The following is a 15,109-nucleotide window of genomic DNA, read 5'->3' on the forward strand; positions in this document are numbered from 1 at the left end:
ATGGAGGAAGTGGCCCGCGATGCCACCGTGGATGGAGCCGCGCCGTGTCGGCTCGGGACCAAGCGCCGGCAGCACCATGAGGTCGAATCAAGAAGAAAATGTGGTGATTAGTGTACAACCTCTTTGGTGGCGCCGATTAGGCCACAGCTTCATCCGAGGAAACGGTGATGATGATGCTCTTCCGGTGGTGCAGGTGAAGACGGAGGTGTGGGAATGGAGGTGGCGCAAAATACGAGGGGAACATCGGGGCAGCTCCTTGGAGGTGGAGGACGGGGTGGCCGAATTGGCGGGACGACGAGATCGATGATGGGTCCTCATCCAGTATGGTGGATGAGGGACGTCGAGGTGTTGCTGTGGACGACGTCGTCGGGGAAGAGGCTCTGGCTGGGTGGCGGGCGGAGGAGGGTGTGGGGCTTCATGGGTTTTCGTGGCCTCGGTGTACGAGTGGGTGGGCGGATGGGATGGGAGTGGGGAACCATGGCTTAGGGACGCGCTTGTCCGAAATGTGGGGTAAGTTACAAAAGTACCCCCACCGATTTGAGGCAGTTCTTTCGGTTCAGGGGTACCACGGTCATTTCACGTGTCAGGATTTCACGGGAGGTGGGAGTTTTCGCGCGCGTTGTAATTTTGGAATAGCAAGGCGCGGGTTGAGATGGAGGGAGTTTTCGGAGTACAATGAGACAAAGATATATCTTAAATATTTCGGGGTAACAAGGCGTGGGTTGAAGAGGCGGGAGTTTCGCAGCATGATAGACAGAGACGCTAGCTTGAAATTTCGGCATAACAAGGCGTGGGTTGAAGAGGCGGGAGAATGAGCTTAAAGTGTACCAAAAAAAGACAATTCGCACCTCAGCACGCACAACACACACACACAAACACCATTTAGACTAGTAAGGTACACGTGCATTGCACGCATGAGATTTGGCAACCAAATTATGAATAAATATCACATTATAGCATGTAAGCTGTGAGTCATATATGCATGATGTAGATGTTCGTTTAATTCTTATAGTTCATTTCATTCAAAATCATCTAGTTTTATAAGAAAGCTAATCTATTTTAAGATTCATGGAATTGTGCCTTGTAAGACATAAAGTAAAAACAAATAATGGCAAATCATGTAGAAAAACATTTGGGCAATTCTGATACGGTAGATTCTAGAACAAAGAAGAAGTGCTTGTGTTTTGTGGTTTGTGCATTATGCTTAAGTTCAACCATGGAGTCTTCTAGATTGTACATGTGGCAAAATCTAGTGGAATCTAGATGATATCCAACGGCCAGTAGTGCTCAAATTTGCCATCTCTGCACCATCGGATTCGCCTCATCCGACGACCATCTTTCAAAGTTAAAGTTACCCGCACACAATATAAAAATATAAAATAATATATATATAGGGGTATAGATATAGATATGTGATGCGAAAGCCACCCATCATCTCCAATTAGAATAGTGTGTCCATGCACGGATGCAATCTGGCCAAACGATGTCTGCCATCGCTATCTCAAATTCAAATTAGTCTGACCTTGCTCAATGTGTATAAATTACAACATGCTCGTTTCCAAACCACACTGCGCAGATCTCCATTATATTCATGCATGCATGGGTTTCAAACATCATGATATCTTATTCAAATGTTTGAATTCAACTTTACATTGATTATGACCTCACCTAGTCTTTTACACCCACATAGTCGTCTTCTCTTTATAATTGTAAACTAACTTTCTCTCGTGCATGCATGCACACACACTACCAGTTGGCATTATCCATCGCACACATGCAATCTTTTTCTTCAAGTCGGTCTCCCATGAAGGCACACACCCACACACATCCCCCTCTCCATCATATCGAGCATTCTTTATCTTTCACGCGTGCATGTGCAACAATTGATGTTCCTCTCTGTGTGTGTATATATCTAGGTCTTTCATAGTTTTCCACACAAACCGATCAATCTATATATCTAGTGAGGTCTCACCCTCTTTCCCACGTCCACATCGATCAATCTGTACCTCTCTATATAGGATTACATATATAGCTAATACACCCACATTAATTATATATCCAACACCCCCTCTCATCATACATGCCTTTCGCTTCATCTCTCAGACGCATGCACAATGGCGAAGATAGGGGCAGCAAGAGCCATGCCCCCCCCCCTAATATCACTATATATCGAGGCTAATATGAATATGATCATTAGACAATTTCTGGTAAAAATGGTTTAAGTTCATGAATTGGTCCTCCTTGTAAAGGATTAGCAATGCTTGGCCCCCTATATCATTTATTTTCCATGGCTCCGCCACTGCGCGCAACAGCGCATGTTCTCGCCCCCTCTCTCTAAATATCGATCTCGCACTTGTGCACTCCTTCATAGTCTCCCTCCACTCGGCCCCTCGCACCATCTTCTAGCCCCCACCGGATCATGCCACATGTACAATCTAGCAGACTCCATGGTTGAACTTAAGCATAATGCGCAAACCTCAGAACAACAGTGGTTCTCCTTTGTTCTAGAATCTTCCATATCATAACTGCCCAAACTTTTTTTCTAGTTGAATTGCCATTATTTGTTTTTACTTTATGCTTTACAACGCACAATTCCATGAATCATAAAATAGATTAAGTGCTTCTTTGATTCAAAGGATTCTCAAAGGAATTTTGGAGGATTCTAATCCTTAGGAATTTTTCCTATCTTGGTTGTTTGATTCGTAGGATTGTAAACCATAGGAATTTTTCCATATGATTCATTTGCACTAGATTTCACAGGAAACATCCCATCCACTCAAATCTCTTTGGAAGAATTCTGCGTTTTTTCTCTGCACAATCAAACACTCGTACAATCCTGTAGGATTCAAGACGACATTCCACTATAATCCCATGTTTTTCCTATTCCCGCGTTTTGGAAATCCTACGAATCCAAGAGGCCCTAGCTTTTTTATAAAAACTAATTGATTTTGAATGAGATGAACTATAAGAATTAAACGAAGGTCTACATCAGGATCTTTCGTTTTGGTTATCCTTACAGCATCATAACTAATAATGGCACTAATCTATCCAAAGGTGCTATGAAAGAGTTCTGTCAACAAGAGCATATTCGTCTTGACGTCTCATCTGTAGCTCATCCCCAATCCAATGGTCAAGCTGAATGAGCCAATCAAGAAATTTTGAGAGGAATCAAACCCCGGCTTATGGTCCCTTTGAAAAGGACGTCGGGTTGTTGGGTTGAGGAGTTGCCTTTGGTCCTGTGGAGTATAAACACCACCCTCAACAGATCAACGGGTTACACACCTTTCTTCATGGTTTACGGGGCTGAGGCAATTCTTCCGAGTGACATCCTTCATGACTCACCCCGCGTGGCAGCTTATGTTGAAGTTGATAATGAAACAACACGTCAAGATGCTCTTGATTTGTTAGATGAAGAGCGTGACCTGGCGGCGGCTCGTTCGGTGATATACCAGCAAGATCTGCGTCGTTATCATAGCTAGGGTTAAAACTCAAAATTTTCAAGAAGGCGACTTGGTGCTCCGGCTCATCCAGGATCAAACAGATATGGACAAGTTATCCCCACCTTGGGAAGGTCCCTTTGTGGTCAGCAAGAATCTGAACAACGGGTCATACCACCTCATTGATATTCAAGAAAACAAGGACTCGCGCACATCGGAGGAGGAGACCCATCGACCGTGGAATATTGCTCATCTGCGACCATATTACACTTGAACCACCGGCTCTTGTGATGTACATACCGTCCACAATGTATATATTTTGATCAGTATAATAAAGCCGGCATTCCTGAAAGTTCGGGGCCTCTATCATTTCATTCCAAAGTATGAGTCTTTATTATCTGTTTATAAAGGTCATTTGGGGGCTTCCTGTTCAATGAACATAGCTCGCTCACCCATCTTGATCCGTCCTCCGGCCACCATATTGGACATTTGGGGGCTTCCTGTTTAATGAACATAGCTCACTCACCCATCTTGATTCGGCCTTCGGCCACCTCATTGGTCACATGGGGGTTTCCTGCTCACCGAGCATAGCTGTTCACACCCATGTGATCCGGTTTCCAAGCCGAACATTGAGTTAAACCTGCATGTTTGCTTGACGCTACTCCGCTAGGTAACCTGCCAAACTCTTGACATTTACTATTTTCAATAAGACCCTGAACTTGCCAAGGTTCAACCGGTGGCCTTTGTCACATGAGAACCGGCTTACAGAGAGCTAGGATAAACTCACCTATTATCGTAGCCTCTCCGCTATGTGGCCCATTTGTACTCTTACCAGTTACTCTTTTAAATAAGACCCTGAACTGGTTAAGGTTAAAACAGCGGATTTATGCTATGTGAGAGACGGCTTACGGGATAAGACTGATTTTTTTCAAAAAACAGAATCGAGCTACTCTTCTAGACCTGTCAAGCTTCCGGCTTACAAATTTATTTATTCACAGCATCATTATGCTCTTGGTCTACAGGTATGACTTCATATTTTGAATAAGTATTTGGGTATTTTCATCCTGCCCTGGTTATAGACTCTGAGTTGCCAACATATATTATGTTGAACATTATGACCCGCCCGGGCGTAAGACGCCAGGGTGTCTGTTATTTACTATGTATGCAGGAAGCTTGCAAAATATATAATATTCCTTCCACGATCATCCAAAGCATATGGAAAAAGTCATAAGCAGTTTCAAAAACTAAAACATGCATGATGGCATGACAGCTCATTGTTTTCACTAGCCTATTACAAGGCTCTCCAGGCCCAAATGATTAAGTGTTTTGTAAGAAGAGGCATCATCATACAATCTGAGAGTCGCCCTGTGGATCAGTTATCCTGGCCTTGATGAGTTGAAGCTTCCGGGTCATCCTGCACCGGCTCTTCCTCTTCTTCTTCTGTCGTCTGGAAGTTCGGTGATGCCCAGTTGAGGGCAATCAGGGCTTGGAATTCAGGTTCATCATCAATAAGTTCAGACAGATCAATTTCAGGGGCAAAAGTGTGCTTATGCGCAGGAGGGATGAGGTCCACAATATCATAAGTCGGCGCCCTCACTTTGAAATTTTCTGATGTATAAGTCGCCTGATATCTGGTTAAGTCTGTCTCTTCGGCAAGCCAGCTTGCTAGGGGGCGTATGTCCTTCACGCACGCAGCAAAGTCCTCCTGGTCAAAGGGAGACCCATATTCTTTAAAGGTTGGGCAGCCAGTGGCCAGCTCTGACTGGTCTAGATTTGCTTGCCACGCTTTTGCCTGGCTCAAAGCAGTAATCGTGTCGGCTCTCGCAGAAGAACGCTTTATTTCTTCAATTCTTCCAAGCAGGACAGACAGCTTGTTTAAAACATCCCTAATAAGTGAAGGAGCCTGCTTGGTGTGCGAGATGGTGACTATTGTGCGTTGAGCGCCTGTATAAAGTTGTTCCACCAGCATATAAACCGCCTTCAGCTTTACTAGCATATCTCGGCCAAGGTTGGTGCTCTTGGGGCCTGTTAAACAAACATGCAGTTAAGTCGCCAGGCGGGTTAAAGAAGTTGAGCATTGGAAATGATCAAAATATCCAGTATTACTTACCAAAGATAGCGGCAGTCATCTGTGTAATGTGGCGCTTTAAGCTGGTGAGCTCTGTGTCGACCTCTTGCAAAGAAGATTCAGCATTTTCGGCTCTCTGCACTAAGGCAGTCTTTTCTTCAGCCCAGGCGGTTCTTTCTGTAGGAAACCAGGGTTTCAGGTTTTAAGCTCCATCCAGGCTAAACTTGAACTTGGAGTCAGCCTTCCGGATTTTAGACTCTTGGCGTTCAAGCCGGGTTTTCAAATCCGCCAACTGGGATTCAGCTTGAGCTACGACCTCCTATATGCAAAAGATTAAACAATCAATAGTAGAAATGAAAGGGTACAATACATATAAGTCCCAAGCCCTTTTCAAGCATAGCACTTGGCACTCAGGGGGGCTAATGTGTGGAAAAGTTCTTTCAAGGTGCACAAAGATCCGGCTCATCTTTTTTCAAAGATGACCCGCCCTGGGAAGGTTACAAGGTGAAGCTTTGTTTTATGAGCTAATTTAAATTATCAGGCTCATCTTTGTCAAGACAACCTGGTTCATGGGGGCTATGACTCGAAGTTTACTACATCATACTAATTAAAGTCTTTTCCATAGTCACTACTTTCCTATGGCTAAGACATGGGGGCTGGATAAGTGTATAAATGGAAGAGACAAAGGTTCATACCTCATATTTCTGGCACATATTCTTTATGATGTCCACTTCAAGTTCACGGCCAATGTGAAGTTGGTTTAAGTAGCCAGAGAATAACTCATTGACATCCAGATGTGAGTAGTTGGCTAGATCAAATTTGACCTTCCGCCTTTCAACAAGCTCTTCTTTGGCAGAATGTTTGGCCAACACCGTAGGATTCCCCGGTTTTGTATAGTTGGTGCCAGTGACAAAGACGTCTTCAGTCTCTTCAGCAGGCTTGGCAGGGCTTGGCGGTTTAGCTCCTGATGAATCAATGGTCATAGGGTCCACAGGGGTCTTTGGAATTTCTGGTGGTGGCTCATTAGTCATGTTTTCAAGATTCTGAATCGAGGCTTCAGACTCTAGCGGTTGTTTTTCCGGCTCATGCACCTTGGGATCTTCAAACAGCTTATTAGTCTTTGCATTCTTGCTTAGCTTGGCTATTCCGCTGAAAAAGGGAAAGATGAAGAGGTTAGTATATATGTTTACAAAGTTAAAACAACAAAGGCAAGAATTGTTACCCAGGGGCAGTCTTGAAAGCCAGCAGCTGAGTCCTCATTGAGTCGCCAGAAGAGGAATTTGAAGTTCCCTAATAGTTTGAGTCGGAAGGATTAAGTGGTTGGCAAACAAGACCCGCCTTTGGATAAAAAGTGTTTGAACACGGAGGCACCTCTTTCCAGCGCTTGCGAGGGGCCGGAGTGTTGGGTAAACTGGAGGAGAGCTCTCCACCTCCACTATTCCGGGTTGTGCACTGAGCTTCATGCTGTTGTTTCTTCAAAATAAAGTTTGGATCCAAGTAAGCTAAAGGGTGAGAAAACCTTACTTTCCGGCTCACTTGTCAAATTGTCTGTCTTGGCAAAGGCTCTGAGTCGGAGGTAAGGATAGTTACCTCTTCACCATCTGCATTGTTGGCCTTCGTGTTGTCCTGATGGCAATCAGTGTCAATAAGATAATTAAAAAAGGAGCCAAGGGAGTCAAGGTCTAACTCCGACTCACTGTCATTCAAAGCAAACAACTCTGAGGTGTTGGTTTTCTTCTTGGCAGGCTTCTTGACAGCTTTGTTCTTTCCCTGGCCTTTCTTGGTCGGCTTGTCTTGAAGTTTCTTGTTCCAAAAGGGGGAATCAGCCTGAAGAAATCAAGCGGATTGTGAGAAGATAATTTGTGCAAATAAGGAATGAGTTAGAAGTTGTTCAAAGTACTTACAGCTGGAGGCTTGTTAAGGGTGCAGAAGGGATTCAATCCTGTCTTGCTGCAAGTTTCCAAGCTCTTGTTAAGCAGCATTTTTGTCATTCTGTTGATACCATCATCCTTCAGTCGCACTTGGCAGTGATGTTGTGGATCCTTGGGGTCACCGGTATATTCGCACATTAAGTCGGGTCAGCGGCTCAATGATAAAATTCTCCAGGCAACCCAGCATCGGACTAAATCAACTCCGGTCAGCCCGTTGGCCATCAAGGCCCTTATCTTTGAAAAGGTGGGCATATACTTAGCCCGTTCTCCGGTGCTGATCCAGTCAGGGAGAGGGTGCCTTGAGCTAAGCCGGTTTTCATGAAAACCCGGTAGAGGATTTTCACCCGCTGGAGAAGCATCTTGGCAATAAAACCAAGTTTTGTTCCAGTCCTTCGGGTGGCTGGGAAGTGCAGCTGCAGGAAAGACGACTTCTTTCCGTCTTTGAATAGAAATCCCGCCAAGTTCTAAGTTGGGTCCGCCTGTGAACTCAGTCTGGCGGTTCAAGTAATAGAATTCTCTGAACAAGTCCACAGTGGGTTCTTCTTGAAGATATACTTCATAAAAAACTTGGAAATTGCAGATATTACACACGAAATTGGGTCTGATGTCTTGAGGGTGGAGTTGAAAGGAATGCAGCACATCACGGAAAAACTTTGAGCCGGGTGGTGAGAAACCCCGGAGCATATGATCAGCAAAGACTATGACCTCGCCTTCCTTTGAGGCGGGTATAGCCTCATTTCCTGGAGCTCTCCAGTGGATAACATCTTTTGGTGCTAAGATGCCCACTTTAACATGTTCATTGAGAGATTGCTCCGTAACAGCGGAGACGATCCAGTTGCATGAAGTAACGGTTTTGGTCATTTTCGTTGATGAAAAGCCTAGAAAGGAAAGCGTTACCGGGTTATGGTTATGATGTTAAGCTGTCAAGTGATTCGAAGGCAAGTATGCAAGACAAGGTTAATTTGTATACAAAGAGCACGTGTTATAAAGGTCGGCATGGTTAAAAACGGCAAGGCACTGCCCGGTTATACAGACACTGGATGTACGTTGACGTTTAAGGTGGGCATAGCAGCATTTGGCGGGTTACGGCCTATCAGGTAAGCCGCCAGTGCGACTGCAGTGCATAGTTATCTATGGATTTATAAGTGAAATCTTACTAAGTACTGAACAAACAAGTTCCACAGATCAATTCTACAATTTTGGATCTGTAGTTCAAAAATAGAAGGAAATTGCTAAACCTAGTGCGATGTGGATGAACTACTGCGTTGAAGTTTAATCTGAAACAGAGGGGAGGCATCCACGAGTGCATGTGGGCATTGCAAACAAGAATCATGTAGTTTTTGTGCTATTGAGAGATCAAAGAAGGCGTGAACAGAAGTGTTGCAAGGGATTCCATGAACGGCGGATGAACACAGATGAACTTGGCAAACCCTAATGCAGATCTATAAGGAAAGGGGGTGCATACCTGGTGATGAGATGAAGAGCGGAGGTGCGCCACATTTCTCTGGTCCGTTCAGGTCGATGCAGCAACCGGTGCTGACGTCGCTGAGGGCAGAACAGTGGTGGAGCTCGGGCTGCTCTGGCGACGCGAGGAAGGAGACGAAGAGGAAGAGGCAGGGGTAAAAAATGAAGAAGAGGGCCCCCTGTCCCTTTTATAAGGAGGTAAAAAGATGGCAGGCACAAGAATCGAGGAGGCAGAATGATTATGCTGGCAATACGGGCGCCTCGATTTTCAGATGTTCATTAAGATAAGGATCCGTTGATATATCCGGAGTCTTATGCAAAATTAATGCGTATGATGTCATGGAGGTTTATCATGTTTCTGTCATGTGACGTCGTGGCGGGTTATGTCAGATTGGTGAAAAATCAGCAAGTACATATTCTACTAAGCGGAATGGTGTAGATTAATGTGAACAGGTTCAAAGCAATCTGGGGCCTAATGTTGGGGATATAACCCCAAGGCATGACCTGCCCAGGAGGGGCCAGGTTATACCGTTGGCGAATTAAGATGAGAAGGCCCAATAAGGTCCAAGAATCTAGATGGCGGTTCATGCGCAAGCTTCTTGGAGGCCCAAGACCCGGAGAAGACTCAGGCCCAAGGGCGCGAGCCGTCACATGTCAACTTGTTCTGTAAGAAGGTTAGTTAGAAACCAAGCCAGTCACATCTGTGTGAGTCGGGCGGGACTCTGTAAGCCACCGGGGACATCAACCTATATATAAAGGGGTGATCAGTGGTGGGTTAACTCAAGAAACAAACAATCGAAATCTAGGTCAGGCATATCGCGCTCCCTGGTAATCGAAACCCAAGCAATAGAATCTAAAGCAGGAGTAAGCTTTTACCTCCACCGTGAGGGGCCGGACCTAGGTAACTCTTGTGTCCTTTGTCCCGTTCAACCCCTTCAAGCTAACCTAGTTGCGATGGCTCCACACCTAAGTCCTTTCACTAGGACCTCTGCCGTGACAAAACCACGACACTAACTCTTCGATATTGTGGTTAAAAGTCGATCACAATGACATCGACTCGATACATATTATTGTGAATTAGTACAAAAACTACGGAGGGCCTAAATGACCAACAATTAATGAGGTTAAAATATTTGATGGAAACCTTGTAAAGGTTACAATATTTCCACTAGTGTATTTCCTCTGTAATTATTGTCATAATTCATTTTTAGAGTTTTCTACGCTCTAGCCCATTGCATAGAAGTTTTAAGGAGGTTGTTCATGAAGAGAACAATAGTTGTTTCGATGTAATGAACAAAAAGCCATGCTCCTATTAGAATATGATATGTGTTATGAACATTGAGATAAAATTGAACATCCATAATACTGACGCTAAATGTCGCAAGACTAAGAAAACTACATATGTGTGACACTGCATTTACTCACATTGGAGAAACCAGCATGGAGAGATTCCATAGTGATGGATATTTGAAGTCATCTAATTGTGAATCATCTGACGCTTGCAACTTTCATCCAAATAGTGAAGTAAACTAAAATACCGTTCACAAACCATAAAGAACGAGCAACAAAATAATTGGAACATGCATTTTGATGTGTGTAGTTCAATAAGTGTTGTTGCAAGCAGTGGATTTATCTATCTTGAAGATTGACTCAAGTAGATATTTACTGAGACATAAATATGGATCTTTTGAAATGTTTCGAAAGGTTTTTCAGAATGAAGTAGAACTGATTGTAACAAAAAAATCTGCAATTGGATTGCAGAAAGAATTTCGAGTTACAAATTTAACGAATGTCTAATGAGCCATGAAAGAATTTCATAGGTTAAACTTCCCAGAACATTACTAACAGTAGAAAGTTTTTTAGTAGATTTAATAAAGCTATGTATGACATGCTGGGATCAAAGATAACATCAATTATTTTGCCAATATAGGCAAATTTGACAAATTTGACCTACGGACGGAATAAATTCACAAACTGAACTGGTTTGGAAAAAATTCACTCAACTGACCATTTTGTGTGGCGCCCGACATGCTGGCACCACACCCTACGATGCAGCACCTAGCTCTCAGGTGTTGCACATCTGGCCAGCGTGGCACCCCCGGGGCCGCACCCAGCAGTGCATGCAGCGCCTCAGAGCTAGGCGCCACATATGTAATGTGCAATGCCTAGCCCATAGGTGCTGCATTGTGACTTAGAGGCAGCCGCGCGCTAGCCCTCCCCCACCCCACCCCATTCCTTCCAATTACAAAAATAGCACAACGGCGGCTTTCTACTCTCCCCCTCTCAATCCTCTCTCCCAAAATTATCAGATCTAATGATTTGGTCCATGGATTTCTTCACCAATCCATCCTAGAAGGTACTCTCCTTCGATCCCCTTCTTTCTATCCAGAAAATGTTACTTATTTTGAAGATTTGTGGAACCCTTGTTTGATTGGATTAGAATCTTGCATGTATATTTAGAAATAGATTTGTGGATTTCAGATTTGTAGATGATTTGTAATTATTTTGTAACCCTATTTTAGTTGATTTGTATTGAAAAGATACGCTTCTATTTTGAAACCTAGAATGTTGAGATGAACCTTATACATGTCTAGATGTTTGTATTGATGTTTTTAGATGAGTTAGATGAAATCCTAGATTTGTATTGACAAGAATGCTTTCGTTGCGGAACCTTACATGTTGAGATGTTTTTTGATGAAACCATTATAGAACCCTATATTGTTTTGGATACATACGTTTTTTGTGATGATTGTTGACATGATTTGATTGTAGATACTACATTATTATTCAAATTTCTTTTTAGTTTGTACCAATTGTAGGCATGTTTTTTGTGATGATTGTTGGCATGCTTTGATTAGGAAGTATGGTAGTTAGCTAACATATGTTTATTGTTTGAAATTTGTAGGATGGTTTGGCTTCTCAATGACTATTATGACACTGAACACCGGACCTACTTTATGTAAGTGAAGGAGCGGGTAATAATGAAAGTGGTCGATATTATGAAAATTTTGTGTTTATTTCAAACACACATGCCCCATATGTAATATTCCGATTTGCTTTTTTGTAGGAGCTTCAACCTCTGAAGATTCGGTCTCACGGGGTCACCTGTGGTGGGATGTGCTAGATGAGTGGTACACACCCTACATAAGGGAGACATGACTCCTCCCTTTCATTCAGCTGGTCAGCCGATCGACGGCGAACCTCAATGCTGCAGCAATCACTGGACTAGGCGTCGCATTGTGTGGTGTGGTGCCTACTTGCTAGGCGTTGCACATCTGGACAAATGTCCAGTCAGCAATAGAAGGCTACATCCAGAAACAGAGTAGTGTGGCGCCTATTTGCTAGGCGTTGCACATTTGGACAACTGTCCAGTGAGCAAGAAAAGGTTACAACCAGAAACAGAGTAGTGTGGCACCCCAGAGCTAGGCGTCGCACTATGAGGTGTGGAGCCTCAGTGGTAGGCGTTGCACTGTCTATTTTTGCAGCACTAGTGATGACTGCGGATTTTTGGGACTATTGAAGAAAGCACATGAAATAGATAACACATGGCACACATACACAATCAGAGCATACAGTGCTACACATGTAGGGTAACATAGTACATAGTAGTTCAAATATAGGAGGAGTCCATACAACCAAATCGAGGAGGAGTCCAACATGCATAGTAGTTCACAAGCAAATCGAGGAGGAGTCCAAAACACATAGTAATTCACAACCAAATCGAAGATCATAGTTTAGAGGATAACACGGTCATTGTCCACAACCAAATCAAAGATCACTTAGCTCTATTGTGTCGAGCAAGGCTCCCTTTACCTTCTTCTTCCTCCTCCTCCCTTTTCCTTATATGGTGAGCCTCCTAAACCACCCTCTCCATGACTATCTTGTTCCCCCTCTCTTTCTGAAAGCCCAAATCTTCAAGGTTCTTTCTTGAAAATCCTTTAGATGTTTCTTCTCTGCCTCCTCACATTTAATCTTCAACTTGTGCCTCCTCGTGATCTCCTCAAAAACCCTCTCTCATGTTCCTTCCTCTTCTCTTCGATCTCCTCTTGCTTCTTATACTCTAGTGTTGTTGCATCCTCGTCTCTCAGCTTCTTCATAGCCTTCTCCCACCACCCTGCCGTCTCACCTTCGCCATCCTTCTCCTCCACCCCCTTCATTGTTGCTTTGTTGGGTTGAGAAGCCGCCATACCTACGACGATACAAGCGTACTAGTTAGTAATGACAAGACGAACATATGAAAAAACATGTAAATAGCAACATATTAGTGAATAAGGACAACAAGAACATATGAAAAATATGTAAATTGAAACATTATAGTTAGTGAGCAACATACAGAAATGGTCCATCGAGGTATCCAAACATTCCTCTATAACGACCTTGCCCAAGACCACCACCACGACCAAGATCACCACCAAGGACAAGACCACCACCATGGCCAAAATCACCACCAAGGCCTCTACCACCACCACAGCCTAGAGCACCACCACGTCCTAGACCACCACCACAGCCAAGACCACTACCATGAGCTTTACCACCACCACGTCCTCTTGTAAGTCCTAGTGCCTCCCTCTTTTTTGCCTAGTTCCCCTTTGGCCTGCCCCTTATTGGCTACTACCTGGTTGGGTTGGCACTTGTTGACTACCACTTTCTTGGCTTGGCACTTGTTGGCTATCACTTGGTTGGCTACCACTTGGTTGGTTACCACTTGCTTGGCTCGGTCCTTGTTGTGTACCTGCTTATTGGCTTGTGCTTGCATCATTCTTCTTTGATCTCTTTCTTGGTTTGGTACACTTTCTTTTGTTGTGGCCCTAACCTTTGCAAGACCTCCGCATAGCTAGGACTACTATGAAACACCATGTCAAGCTCATCTGGGTCCGGTTCAATATTGCCTTTCAGAAAGGCATCTTTGTCCATATGATGAACAAACACACATGTTCATCCCATCCTATAAGCATTCAAACAACAAAACATAACATCTTCCATAAGTACTCATCCGGAGATTAACACAGAATACAAACCCAAACATAGATATGAAACAATAACCCTAACCTCCACTTAACAATGACCATAAGCACAACCCTCACATACTAACAACCCTAACCCAAGCCCCAACATAACAACACCCATAACCCTAACCCTAACATACTAACAAGCCTAACCCTAGCACCAACATAACAACACCCATAACAATAATTCTAACACACTAACAACCCTAATCCTACGAAATTGGCTAACAAACATCTCTTATCTCCATACAAATTTCAGGATCCATAAAAACTAGGGTTTTCCCAAACTAGCAACAAATGAGCAAATATTTTCATTTTTCGGATCAAAACAAGGGGATTGGTGGATATTACCTTGAAGGAGGGATTGAGTTCGAAATCCACAGAGAAAATCTTCAAATTTGGAAGATTTGGAGAAGGATTTGAGAGGGGGAGAGAGGGCAAATCACGGGTGTGTGTGGGGGGGTTTGGGGGTTGGGCGTGTGTGGGGGAGGGGTGCCAGCCAGCCAACTGGTAACAGGGTGTGCAACGCTAAGAGCTAGGCGTTGCACATAACAAGTGTGGTGCCTAGCTCGCAGGCGCTACACATTACATGTGTGGCGCCTAGCTCTGAGGCGCTGCACTGCCGGGTGCGGGGCCCGGGGGTGCCACGCTGGCTAGACGTGCAACACCTGAGAGCTAGGTGCTGCACCGTAGGGTGTGGCGCCAGCGTGTTGGGCGCCACACAAAATGATCAGCTCGGTGATTTTTTTCTCCAAACCAGTTCAGCTTGTGAATTGATTTCGCCCAGAGGTTAAATTTGTCAAATTTTCCGCCAATATACTTTTTAAAGTGTTGCTTTAGAGGCTTTGACCTTTATACTTGAAAAAGAACACCATCAAATTTATTGAAATAAAGTGCTACTTTGTAGGTTATCCCGATTGGGTATTTCTTTATCACTGTGACAAGGTAAAGTGTTTTGTCACGGGTGCAGAAATTTTGAAGAAATTGTTTTCTACAAAAGAGTGAGTGGGAGGACAGTGCAACTCGATAAGATTACAGAATCTTTGTCATCAGGTCAAAGATTGTGCCGGTGGTGGCGATACTGTGGGATCGAGACGGCCGACGCGGACAATGCATTTTTTTGGTTCACCGTTGATTATTCTTTATTTTTCTTTTTAATTAAAGAGCGGAAGAGAGGAGAGAAAGAAGGCATATTGGGCTAGG

Source organism: Triticum dicoccoides, chromosome 7B (genome assembly GCF_002162155.2).
Source record: "Triticum dicoccoides isolate Atlit2015 ecotype Zavitan chromosome 7B, WEW_v2.0, whole genome shotgun sequence".
NCBI lineage: Eukaryota > Viridiplantae > Streptophyta > Magnoliopsida > Poales > Poaceae > Triticum > Triticum dicoccoides.